This window comes from Falco naumanni, chromosome 6, assembly GCF_017639655.2.
Source record: "Falco naumanni isolate bFalNau1 chromosome 6, bFalNau1.pat, whole genome shotgun sequence".
NCBI lineage: Eukaryota > Metazoa > Chordata > Aves > Falconiformes > Falconidae > Falco > Falco naumanni.
Genome location: NC_054059.1, coordinates 9881049 through 9894649, shown reverse-complemented (window position 1 = coordinate 9894649; position 13601 = coordinate 9881049).

Here is a 13601-nt window from a genome sequence, read left to right as displayed (position 1 = left end):
TAGGTTTTTTTTTTTCTCTTTCTCTGTTTCTCTAGACTCTCATCATTCATATCACATCTTTCTACAGTCTGATCCCTCAGAAAAACAGTGAACCCTTTAAAACTATTTTTCAAGATATTATGAAATAAACCTGAAAGGATTTATAAATTTGAAAGGAAAATACAGAATTGAACCTCTACTGTTGAAGTAATGTATTTCTCAACTGTCAAAACCTGTAGAGGATTACTGTATTTTTTAGGAAACTAATTGGAAAGGCAACCCTCTAGCCTTAATATTATGCATAACCCTATTCAGACACACGTATGTTTGAGACCACAGAACTCTAAGCTGTGCAGAAGGTTAGCTGAGATGTATTTCAAACTGGCTTCTATTCTCCTTAATCAATATTCATAGCAGCCAAGAGCTGCCTCAAACTTACAGTCTGGCTGCTACAGACCAATCTAAATATTTTTTAAAATCAATAGAAACATTTCTCTTAAATTTGTTGGTGTTTGGCCTAATCCATAATTCAAGTGCCTCCTAATTACAGAATGTCATTGGCACAGCTGACATGGAAAAATGTGTTCCCTGCTGAACTTCATTACCCAGCTTTCCCATCCCATGCAGTAAAGAACAAATGGGCAAAACCTTAGTATTCTGTTTCTGGAGCAGTCTCTTTCTAACCTGAGAACAGTCAAAAAAATTCACAACTTTAAATAACTGCTAAAATTTTCCCTTTCCTTTTCTAAAACACTCTGTCATCTTTTTTGCAGTGTGCTTAGTCAGTACCTGGATTTTAAAAGCACTTTATTCAAGCTTCTTAGATCATTAAAATCCACATTAAACTACTTTGCATCACCTACCTCTGATTGCAGCCAAAGGAGTACTGAGGGTGAATGGAGCATGCTAGAGCCAGTCTACGGCTGATCATGGAACATTGTTTAAAAGGGACGTAAAACCTCCACCAAAACAAAGAGTAATTTAATTGTGACAGTGGATGAAGTAATATCATTAAGCAGAAAATGAAAGATCAATGGGGAAGACAGTGCTAATATTGATAACAGTGGTGAATAGGCTGCAACGCAATTAGAGCCTAATCAATGATGCAACAGGCAGTAGTCAGTTAAACACACCAGTGTATAAAGTATTTGTAAAGTAACAGCAAGATTATGGGCAGCCCAATGGAAGAACTAACAGGAGGGTTGTACAAAGTGAAATTCAGTACAGGATGGGCTTATAGAAACAGGACTGGAAAGCAATGACCAAAACTGAACTATGAACTGTGGGTTGCTCATGAAGAATGAACCGGTGGGTTAAGTATTCTCTTTTATTGTCTTTAATTGGCAGTACAAAACTGGTAGCATTTCCACAGTTAAAACAGAATCCCCCTGAACTGGAAAAATTGGGGGAAGAATAAAGAAAAATGATCTTGCAGTAGTAGCAAGTGACAGGAGCCTGCTGTTGAGCCCCACTATCAGATCTGGCTATAGTACAGGCTAATTTTTCTGCCGAGAGAAATGCTATTAGAACTGTCACCCTTTTGAGAAATATTAACATCAGAAGCAATTGTTAAGCAATACACATTACTGGTAATACTAAGGTCTGACACTTCTGGTTGTAACAAGATTTTTCAGTTTTTAATTCAATGAGTCATAAACTAAGGACAGATGACCCTGTCTTGGACCTACTTTAGATAACTGATTCATCTGTAACATTCTAAACATAGGCAAAAGTATTTGGATCAACTGATCACAAGATGATTGTTTAATTTTTATGGTAATAAAAACAGGAGGACTAGTTCTGTCCAGATTTAAATTTCCAGAGGAAAGTTTTTTAAAAAATAGGTCTTAAAGGGCTCAGCATTAGAGTGCAGAAAAGCATTTCCTAAAGTCAATAGTGCTTATACTACTAGGCAACTTTATCTCAGTCAAGGGAAAAGTTTGCAGGAGAGGATTCCAGAGGAATAAAGGAAGATATTTAAAATAATTAGGCTGCACTTATACAATAAGAAAATCTATGAAGTATGAAAAAGGACTACCCAAGTTGTCAAGGAATATAGGCATAAAATGAGAATCACCAAAAGATGATTCAGAGACCGAAGGAAAAGGAGGAAGGAAGGAGGGAGGGAAGGAAGGAGGGAAGGAGGGAAAGAATGAATAAGAATAATGAGGAAACATGGATAAGTGTGTTGGAGAAGAGTCAATACAGCTTTGCAAATCTGCAGTTGTTTGGAGCAATCACAGATATTGTGATCAAGCAGAACCCAGGTAATATCTGTTCTCTGAGAAGTGACTCAAAAAGAAACTAAAGTGCTATTGGGATGGCAGAGAGGATCACTGCATAGATAAGTAACTCATAAACCCCCCCCTCAATTACAGACTGCAATGGATGGACAGCTTTCTCAGTGCAGCAAAATGTACAGATGCATGAAGTTAAGTGGGATGTTAAAAATTACAACATATTGCAGAGTCACAGAAGGGCGTTGTGATATGGACAGAGAAATGAAACAGCAAGTGGATTTCAGCATAGATACATGCAAGATATGGAGGGGGAAAAAAATCCTGCCTTTTAAATAGGTGGTTGTTGCATCTGTTCTATCTGTCTCCGTTACAGAAAGAGATCTTAGAATTATAGTAGACTGTTCTTGTTGAAGATTTTACAGTAGCAGCCAAATCCAATGGACAAATGCAAGTCTGGCTGGTAGCAAATTACTGGCACATACAGCTATGGGCCATATGACTTATGCCTTCCCTTTCCTCATCTTTGGCCCTTTCCAGAAACATTCCATAATAGGTTTTACACAATCCCACAAACCTCTTCTGGAAACCCTGAAATATTCCCAAATGCTCATAATCATGTTTCCACTCCTTATACAGTTTGGGGCAATTCTCAAGGCTGTGCCCAAGCAGTTCTCTTAACGGCCATCAACCAGTGACCAAAGAGCTCTGGTCTTCATTACAGTCCCCATGGTCACCTGTTCTCATATAGCTGTTCATCTGTCTGGTTATCATTTTACTTGTAATATGTTATTTCTTTTATACTGAGAAGTCTTTAAGCAGGTAACGAACCAGATGCTTTTCCACCCCACACACCCATACGGCTCTGTGCAAACATCAGCTCAGTAATCAACAGTGACCTAAAAAGCAAACCAAGGACAGATTAGGAGAGGCAAAGAGAGCAGAATGGAAACGATCATATCATTGTGAATTCACAACATAACTGTCCGGAACAATGCCCATGGTTATCAAAAAGAAAAAAGATACACAGAAAATTCAGAAGGAAAAGCAAATCTGTGGAGTGGTATGAGAGAAGGCCAGGACCCTGTAGCTTGTGAAACACTTGATGATTAAGGCCAGCAAAATCATGGAGAAGTCAAACAGGGAGATTGTTCATACTTGGTAGGAGGCAGGAGTGAATTAGTGGGTGAAAGATTTAATGAACAGGGAGAGGTACTACTTCACACCACACACTCTTAGGCCATAAGGCTCATAGCTTCAACATATCATGAGTGCAAAGAGTTTGTACAGATTCAAAAAGCAATTAAAGTCATAGAATAAGAAGCTGAGAGGAGCAGCCTTCCATCTTGTTATAATGTATGAGGAAAAATACCATTATATGCTTGTATTTGTCTTAGACTCTTTTTTTTACATCTGATGCCAATTATTTTGGGAGACATGATACTAAAATAGAGTGACATTTTCTTGAACCTATTATAGCTATGTTATGTAACTGTGGAAAATGAGGGTTCACTCGGTTAAATTGACACCGAACACCACCTCCTGTTAGCAGCTTCATGACTTAAGTTAGTCTGTTAGTAATCAAGATCAATACGTTACCAGCATAAATCTTGTCCAGAGTGGTCCAAATACTTTAATATTCAAGACCACCACAGGTCTGGGTATGGAATACTGTTATTTGTCAATCATCTGGCAAGTATACATAACTTGGGCCTGGAGAAAGTAGAAGAAAATAATTAAAAAAAAAAAAAAATTCAAAGTCCTAGCATCATGGAATCATAGAATACTTCAGGTAGAAAGGGACCTTTAAAGGTCATCTAGCCCAATGCCTCTGCAATGAGCAGGGAATAGTCAATTCAATTAAAAAGGCATGCAAAGACCAGCTGAACAAAGGAGAAGGAAACACGCTGAGTTTTCTTATTAAGCAACTAAGATCAAATCCCAAATGAATACCTCTTAGGAATCTCTCTCGCTTTATATTCAACTATGCTGCTGTGTGACACACCATATTGTCAACTGCATTGTTGCACACTCCATAAACCCTTCGACTTCCCTCATAGCCGTGAATATAGAATTTGGGAATTGTACATTTTTCCTGGGGTTTCCTGATGTTTAATTAAAATGTAACGGAGTTGTTAACCCAGTGTGAAGAAAAAGCCTTTTTTCTTCTGAGTTCAGCATTTTTGACATGCTGGATCATAAATTTCATTTGAAGCTTATAACTTGGTGCTGAAATATCTTTGGTAAACCAGTAATATTCAGTAGTCATTTTCATTAAATTCTTTCAGTGATTCAGTTCTGAACTGGATTTGCTTTACTTTAGTTATTCTCTAAAATTCAGTGAAATTTGTGCATTAATAATAGCTGGGGATAATGACCTTTGATTTAGAAGGCAAAACAGATGATTTGTGATATGTAATGAAGGGTGCCTCATTTGTGATAATATAAAGTGTCATATGTAAAATGTTGACTATCATTCTGAATTGTTTGCTGACTGCCCCTTGTCAAAATTATGCTTCAGACAATCTGTCACTGAAAGTGACAAACTTTGATGTTGCCCTGAAAGCCAGAGTGCCTACAATCTTCCACACAAATCAGCGACAGATTGGACCTCTTCCTGAAATAAGGTTGTTTTCCTATCAATTCTGGTCAATATGAACAAAACGGAGACAGCAGTAACACAATCAGTACAACGATGTGAGGCATAATTCACTAAAAGCAACAAATGCTGATTGCACGCTGTAAGAAACTGGTAATTATACAGCTGACAAAAAAAAAAGATATAAAGGGAGCTCAAAAGGATGTTAAATAAAGCTTTTCTATTGTACCACTGTACAAGAGTATTACCACTGTAAAAAGAGGTTTATAGTAATTTGCAGATGTTATTTTTCATCATAAAACATTTCACGTTTAGAGGTTATCTATCACTTGGATTTTACTGATGCTGTGTTTAGAAGGATATATCTCTGAAGCAAAGTGGGACCCAGGCAATGAACGTAGACTTGGAAGGAGACAACTGCAGATATAGTCATGTCTACTTTAGTCTCTGCTGCTCACTAAGGCCCTTTCGTCTTTTCATTCAAAGGTGCCTCTGATATATGCACTAAGTGAACGCAAGGCTTGTACACTGTGCATACTACTAAGACCCACATCTGTACTCAGGGGTGTTCTCTGCCTGTGTGGTGGAGGGGGAAGTCACATCTCTAACTGCACATACAAAACTTGTAGAAAAACACATATAAAATAAATCAAGATATTAAAAGAATATTAAAGAGAGTTCCTCTCTGGTAGCTGGAGAATGAATTTTCTGGATATGTCATTGAAAGTCTAGATGGAGTTTGCTTAAAGCAAGGTAATATCCTGCAATGCCACACTGGAGGTAGTAAGAGTGCATCCTACAATTCAGAAATATGGAGTGATTGTTACTGATTACCCAGTTTGTTTTTTTTTCTGTTTTGGACTGACAGTGTGCTTTCCTAGCAGGTAAGGGCATTTATAAAAAAAAAAAAAAAAGATGCAGAGTATTTCTTGTTGTAAATTGCTGCCTCAAAAAGTGTTCGTGTAGACCAGATTTCTGCCCTGAACAACCTGATCTAATTTCAAAATTGGATCTACCTTTGAAGATAGTTCTGCTTTGAGTTGGGTGGTAGAATAGATCACCTCCGAAAAATCAGGTATCCAACCTAATTGTTCTGTGACTTTATGATTTAAGTTAATGCTGTAAATGCACTTTATTGTGATTTACTGGATTATGATTTGGGACAAATTAAAATTTTCAGTAAAAGAACTTCTGTTATAGACGTGAACTATCTCATAGTAAGCATAGAGGCATCACATATTTGAGGGTCAGCCATCTTCTAGCTGTAATGTTAAACCAGTTGAAAGTTATCTGTTATAATAGATAAAGTCAGAAATAGACTTTGATAGCTAAAAGAAGAAGAAATGTGACTCCAAAGATACATTGCCTAAAGGTTACGCCGGACTGTTAGGAACTCAATCTCTTGCTCTCTGTTTCTCAGAATTTTCTTCTTGCAAGAAGCAAGCTAGTTAAATCACAGCACAAGCCTAGGATTTTCAGACAAAAGTTGGTATTTGTTTTCATTTACTCTCACATCTCAGCACAATGAGAATGTCTCTGAAAAATACCTCTACATCTTTGCATTGAAGGCAGCTGGGGATATCCTTGTCTAGACATTCTGAGACTTGAGACATGCATTAGTGAGAGGAGGCTCCTTTCTGAATTCTAACAGGTTTTTCATGGTGCCTTGTCTAAGCTAGTTATGCCAAACTACACTGGAAGAAGAAACCACTGCCTATTTCACATGACCCATTTAACTGTTTCTATATGACTATGACTTGATCTGGAGTTGGAATTCTAGAAAAACTATGTAAAACCTCGTGAGGTAAAGCAAATATATAGTACATGTCATTCATTCTTTTCTGATTAAAATTAATTGCTATGAGAGAGCAAGAACACTGTTTGCATGATGAAGAGACCTTAGAAGGAAGAACAGCCCAAAATAACCACCAGAATAATAATTAAAATGGCTACTGATAGGGGGGTTTATTGATATTTTGGAGGTTTTGATGGGTATTGATACCAGTCATGGAAATAATCATGAAGCTGGGTCACACTGTCAAATCTGACACTTTGACCTGCACGTAATTTGAGCTTCTGGTTTATTGCACAGCAGTTCATCCTCTTCTCTCATTGTTCCAGTTATACTTCTCAGCTCCTTGCTGCTGTATCTTTTTCACTTTTAATAACATACAAGTGTTTTCTTCCTGCATTCAGAATATCCTTTTGCATAACGAGCCACCATGCATCCCTTCTTGTTTCTTTGCACTACAGTAATATCCTTTTCTCCTTGTTTTAGTTTCTGTCTTTCTTGTTTGATATTGCCTATTATATTTAGGATAGAGTCCGTTATTAGTGATTCCAGACTAAAAGCAGTTAGTAAGCTTATGAAGCTTCTTCCAAATACTCCCAGAAGTTTTATTCGTGCATTGTTGTGCTGTGATTTTGATTTTGGGGTGAAAGAGGAAAGTTTGGTGCATACTATGTATTTGTGACTTTGTCTTGTTGAAAAGAAAGGAAAAAAACTCTTCAGAAGGGATTAGTGAGAGCAGCAGTAATAATGACTGATCATTTAATAATAAAATCATTTCATAGTTATGCATTATTTATCTCCTGATGTAGAACTTTGGCTTTAGTACACTTTCAGTTTAACAGTTTGATTAATGTTGGTGTCATTAAAATCTGAAATTTAGACAAATATCTTTAAATAATTTCCTCAAATCTTACTTTTATACATCAATCACATCTCAATAAACTGCTGGTCAGTAATCCAATGATAAGATCAGAGTTGGTCATTTTGCTTGATTTGATAAGTTTATTCCTTTAGACATCACTCAGTTGAAAGACATTCCATCACTCAGTTGAAAGACATTCTGAGGTTAACATAATGCTCGGCTGTATTTTCTCATTCATTTTCTGATTAGCCAAGCCAGTAGGAATGTTAACTGCATAATGGTGGAATACTTGGGCACAGAACTGTTGCATCTCAGAAACACAAATATTTAACCCAGCAACGACTATGTATTCTCTGCACAAATGTCTTCCTGTCATTCTTTTCTATAAAACACAAAGAACTGAAAAAACCCAAATTACTAGGGGGTAGCTCATGACAATCACCTTATACAGTACTTCCCACTAGAGTTCCTTAGGAAACCAGTGATTGAAATCAATGGGGCTTTTGAAGGTGTAAGGAACTACTCAGGAGGAGCAAGGATTTCCTGGGATAGACTTCAGTTTCTCTGAAATGACTGTTTCCTGGTATCCCATCTAAACCATTTATTTGCTGAAAGGCTTCCTTCTTCTGAAAGTGTGAATTCTATCTTGTTTTCTCTTGATGTCCTTAGTTACTGCCTTTCCAATTCCTTTTGATCTTGTAGCTTCAATCTGCACCTGTTACTCTTTTTAATGTTGGGATTATTATTTTTTTTCAGTTGGGTTGGATTCTGCTTCCTGAAGCTCCCTTTTTGACTTTCTAACCACTTGAAAACCACCCTTTATTCTGATTTTTATTTTCCTTTGAATTTCCACCGTCTTATTTAATTTCTTTCTCTATCTTTTACTTTTAGTATCATTCCTTAAGACAGTGGTTCTGTTCAGTGTTCATTAGTATAGTAGTCCTTGAATCTAGTTGCTGATTAGGCCTAATATTAATAAAGAAATTGCTTCATTAAATACTTGAACTGAAGTCTTCCACTTGAAGTAGGAGAGCTATGGTTTTTATGCAGAGGACTGACCTATTTTATTCTGTTTCTCATTGTCAATAACTGAAACAGCAGTTGTCCTGTCTTCAAAGGTCCTTCTTGTTTCAAATTTACACTTTCTTCTTCCACCGCACACGGGGTTCTTATGTGATTAATATGCAAGAGAACAGTTTTGGTTGCATATCCTGAGTACCACAAAGAATATGAATGTGAATATTCATAATGCCATTTAGAGTTGGGCCTTGAGTCTGAAAACTGAAGACTCTAAGAAGCTGAGATCTGAGTTTCTTACTCCTGTCCTCTCTCATGTCGGGAGCTGCAGGGTTGGGAGTGGGAAAGAGGAATTCTTAATCATGGGAGGGTCTCAGTTTCTCTGAAGAGAAGGTGGGGAGGAGAGCTATAAACACAACTGCACAACTAAAGAAGTAACTCCACTGCCATGGAAAACCACATGGATGGTAAAGCTATAACCTTGCAAAATGTGGCAAGCAACCACAGAGCTTGTGTAAACTGTGTGTGGATCCTTAAGAACTTATTTTTCTTCCTGGAGAAGATGAGTGTCCTGTGCCCTGAGAGACACGTGCCCTGTGCTACGTAGCAGCGTGCCAAGACCCACAATTTGACTTAAACTATGAAGATGAATAGTACCTAATGAAAAAGACAATTTAGTATTTCTCTTGTTAGCATGCTAATTTTGGCAGAGATCATCTGCCAGTTTTTGTACAGTTGTCATAGATGGCAAAAATGTCTCTAGTTTTGTATCTTGATACCAAGAATGCTCTGCTAGCGGCAGCCTTCTCATGGCTTCCCTAAGCCACCTGGGAAAGGCATTATCAACAGTTTAACCATTTCAGTTCTTCACAGATAATTTTTCGAACATGAGTTCCATCCTTCTTTTCAAGATACTGTAAAAGCAGAAGTTTTAACAAACTCTTTCAAACTGAAAATGAATGCAGCAAAAGCACTTTTTGACCAGGAAGCAACTGTTTCTCAAGTAGCTTAAAGTGCTTGACACTCCATGCAGTACAGTATCCCAGAAGCATAGGCAATCCCATGACAAAAGATGCTGCTTAGTCAAAGACTTTTATTTTATACTTATTTTTATTTATGTTTAGTCTTCATCTTATTTTTCATTATTTCCACATTTGGTACAGTTCTTTCTTGGAGCCTAATTATTTTTCTAAATGATCTCATGCAATTGATGTATTTTCTTGTTCAAATTCTCTTTCTTTAAAGAAAATGTTTATTCAGATGATGCTCAGACACCAGCTTATCTGCCTCTGCCTTCTTTGGGCTGTGATCTATCAGCACCAGCACATTCACTACAAGTGCACCTGATTATTGGAGAACACTTGGTTTTATTGTGATAATGCCTCTCTAATTGCCCTTATCAGGACAGGGCATAGAGAATTCCCACTCCACTTGTAACTCACAGATCTTATTATCCTCTGCTCAGTCAAATGTAATTTTGTTTTCACTGCCTTTCTCAGGTCACACAAATGAGGCAGCAGGTTCTTCTTTTCATTACGTTTGATGTTTTGACCTCTGCTGCTTGAGGCAGATCATATGTTAAAACCAATTAAATCATCATTAGACTCCTGGGGGAGCTGCAGAAGAGGATGAAGTCTCCTTTTGGCTTTCCAGTACTTAAAGGGGGCTTATAAGAAAGATGGGGACAGAGTTCTTAGCAGGGCTTGTATCGATGGGACAATGGGTAGTGGTTTTAAACTGAAGGAGGGTAGATTCAGATTAGATATAAGAAAGACATTTTTTTATGATGGGGGTGGTAAAACACTGGAAAAGGTTGCCCAGAGAGGTTGTGGATGCCCCATCCCAGCAAACGTTCAAGGCCAGGCTTGACAGGGCTTTCAGCAACTACCTGAAGATGTCCCTGCTCATTGCATGGGGACTGGATGAGATGACCTTTAAAGAACCCTTCCAACCCAAGCCATTCTATGTTTCATTTTTTCTTTAATTCACCTGGAGGGTGGATTGCCCTGCTCATGCCAGTTTGTCTTTCTGAAGAGGGAAGTGGAATGCCCGTGGGGCTGGTTGCTGTAGAGTGGGTATGGACTGTGCCACTGCCAAGGTGGCTGGAGAGATGCAAGCATCTGGGATTGGTGTTCGTGGGAAAGTATCTTCTGACTAACAGAATTCTCTCCCAGTAGCTGGAGGTGGCGTGGGTTATTCACAAACAGCACTTTAACCTTTTAAGTCAGTGCTGACAGCATGTTCCAACATGAAGCAAGAGCGCATGGGGAGGCCCTTTGAAAGAGAAAGCAAGCTGAAGCCTAACTCAGTGGGAGCATTAAATAAATTTTGATAGAGTGTATAACAGTGTCGCCAAAAAGAAATATTGTTTTCCACAGTAATTTTGAAGGGACTAGGGACACAGGGGAAAGGGGTTCCTGTTGAAAAAGTGTCTTTTGTTTAATTTTCAAATCTTACAGGCTTATTTCGTGTATTTGGAGCCACTTTAAAATGTTGTTATGTTTTAAAGGAAAGTAGAAGGTTCTTTAGAAGAAAAGGAAATAGCATGGGATTAATATGGAGAAAATTAACTTATAACTTTTAGTGTTCTGTTTTTCTTGGGGAGGAAAAAAAAATTATTCATTCTTCTGCCTCTTGAGACTTATTTCTGTCCTACTCTATCAAACTTCTGCATATGTGAGGTGAAAATTGGATTCAAAACTGGTAATTTAAAACTATTCTGTGAATTTTGAAGCATCTTGGAATGTTACTCTGAAACTTTTAAATGCCAGCAATTTAGGATTTATCAAGGGCTGCTTCTTTGGCTTCATGCACCCTGTGTTGCACCTTTAAAGTTTTAAAAGATAAAAGGTTCACTCAGCATGAATGAACTTGGAAATATACAAAAACTAATGTGACATCGGCTTTCTAAATGGTAGCAGTGAAGGAAGTAAATTTCTTTCCACTTCTTTGGGAAATCGTGTAGGAGAGAGCAAAACAGAATAAGGAATGGTAACCCACTGCTCTGCATACTGAACACTTCACGGGAACATTGTTGTATCACAATCCAGAAAGAGGAATGAAACCTATATGGTTTGCAGTAAATGCACATAATGCAAATGCACAGCAGAGGTGGAATGTCTTCAATCCAGTGTTAATTTATACAGCATTCCATAAATTTAAAAAATTGCTGACTGAAAATTTCAGTCCCAAAAGTAAACGTTTAACGTATCAGCTCAAATAGCCGTGTGAGTTTTTGTCTTTTATGATTACTATTATGGAAAAGATCTGAACCTAGCAGACAATTGTATGAGTTATTGTGAAAATTCCATGCAAGCAGATAAGGCCACTTCAGCATGTCAAAAATTACTGGGTTTAGATCTCTTTTGGTAATTTTTACCTAATGAAGTCACTGCAGGTAGTACCTTCATCTTCTCCTTTCCACCCCTCTCTCCTCAAGGCACCTGTTACTCACTCCCACAGTGGTATACAGCACAAGGACTTCCTCCAACAACTGTAGCACTTCATACACCACATATCTTCCCTTGAAGCCAGCATCTGTTTATGCACTTCCATCCCTAAATCCTTTCTTCCTACCACCACCACAAAGTTCTCTTTGTTTTTCCTGACCTCTTTTCTTTCCCCCACGTTGATGCTGCCTGTTCTCTGCTAGGGCAGCACTCGTAGCTGGGAGCTGGTTCATTAGTATCTTCCTTTCTCAAGGGAGGACTGTCTGTATGATGTAGGGGTGTTGTTATCCAGCAAGGCATTAACACCTGTGGTCAGCCATGTCCTCAGACAGTGCTGCTTAGGAGACATGGAGCTCAGGCTGGCCAGAAGAAGAGCTGTGGGTCTGTTCCCGGTAAGTTAGCAGCTGTACTCTGTCATCCTGCTTTGGAAGGCTAACTGTGATTTAAAGGACAGAGGAAGAGTGAGAAACTGATGTCATCTCCTCTCCTTTTTGGGTATACTGATTAATGGCCACCAACACCTTCTTAAATCAAAACATTTTTAGTGATTTAAGCCTGTAAAAAGTGTGGCTGTCAAAATATATGGATGAACATAGCAATAACATCAGATTTAGCAAGTAGCCTCATAGACTCACACAGAAAGAGACTTGGATTAAAGCCAACTTCTTCTCAAAAAATATTTTTTTGCAAAAATGAAGTATTAAATCACTTGAAAATTCAATTAGTCTAATCTTGGCTAGCTATTTTGCAAGGAGATGCCAGGGAGGCTGAACGAGAACCATATATACCTCTGTGACTGGCACTGATGATGCTTGTGCTAAAATGTTTGTTGTAGTCTTGTGCTGGGGCCTACAGAAATCCCAGTTTTAAAGGATGCTGATAAAGTGGTACAAAGAGCTGAAGAGCCCCTGAACTTGAATATGTGCATTATTAGTATAGACTAAAGAGGTTGGATCCCTTTGGAAAGAAAGTTGAGAAGCCTTATAAATAGGAGTAGAAAAGCTGTTCCAGAGGTTTCTTCAGTTTAGCAGACAGACAAAAGCCACCAGTGGCTCCAGGCTGAGGCTGGAAAGTTTGGCCATCTTCTTTGTCAGGGGGCTTCTATTTACAGAGGAGACTAATGACCTTCTATACTCAGTTTGGCATCATTGATGGAGCAATACAAGTAAAGTGAAGCTTATCTTGTGATGATGCATGGGAAAGACATATCCCATAATCTTACACTGGGATTCATGAGCAGTATGTAGACTTTTCAAATAGTCATGTCTTTACAGTCATCTTAATTATTTTGAATTAATTATTCCAAATTAACTAGAATTGATCATTTGGGGTGGAATGAAATATTATACACAACAGCATCAAACTTTTCTATAAAGGGTATTTTTCAAAGTCATGTTTATTATTCAGAAAAATCAAAGACATAAGATATGATCAAAGTAGCTGTACTTCAGAATGACACAGAAGGAGGGCAGTGAGAAAAGAATCAAGTATTCTGACCTACTTGAGGGTCCCTGGGGTCTCTTTATATTTTTGGTTGAACGCCTCAGCAAAGCAATATGACATCTCTAAAAACCAACATCTTTTATATCAATGTTCATGATTGTTGAGACTGTGATTTTCTGAAAATATGTATATATGTAGGGCAGTTACAATCACAGAAACACAG